Below are 862 nucleotides of genomic sequence, written 5' to 3'. Positions count from 1 at the left end.
AATCAGCTCACACAAGCATCTCAAAGAGAAACCACTCATTATTTGTAACGATCAAAAGGCTGCTTTAATGACTGGGTTGAAACAAAGCAGATACTCTTTGCCACTGGCAAAACTTGCAGTCAGTCCGGACAAGTCACTGCGAAATGTGGAGGGGAGATTTCTGTTTGGTTCTGCAGCAACAAAAGTTTTACCTGTAACATTTAGTTTATGGTTGCAATATCTATTTTATGTCATTAACGATATCTGTTGGCTGTGCTGCAGGGGGAACATGTATGTATACTTTGGTCCCACACACACAGTAGAAGCTTACACATCCACCTCAGAGTGGTCCAGCAGGAAGACTCACTGCTGTTTTTTTCTTGCCCTGAAATAAACTCCCTCAGTTTCAAACAGCATGCCCACTTCTTTACATCCATATGTGTGCTGCCCTCAGCAGAAACAACAATCCTGCCCACTGTGAGCACAAGGAGTAACAGGTAATGCAGTCTGACACCGCTGGCTCAATAAAAGTGATTTTATTTCTAGAGAATCCAGGTTGTACTTTTAACAGAAATTACTGCAACACAAAAAAGGACATCAGATGTGTATCAGTACTCAATCGTTTAAAAGTACATGTTCTGGGTTGTATGGCCACTGAGAGACATGGACAAGGAAATGCATTTAAAATATGTTCTGATTTCAGCAGGCGGATTTAGACAATTTGCTAAATATAGATAAACAGGTCCACGGAAGAGCAGATATATCCTAGAGTCTTAGGTCCACCACTACAAATTCTGCTTGACAAAGCAGTGACAGACACTACAGGGCCACAGTGTCTGCGCGAGTGACAGAGTGATGGCACGAATCCTTTGGAGCTCTAGAT

This window comes from Pagrus pagrus, assembly GCF_965226575.1.
Source record: "Pagrus pagrus genome assembly, chromosome: 8".
NCBI lineage: Eukaryota > Metazoa > Chordata > Actinopteri > Spariformes > Sparidae > Pagrus > Pagrus pagrus.
This window is presented reverse-complemented; position numbering follows the sequence as displayed.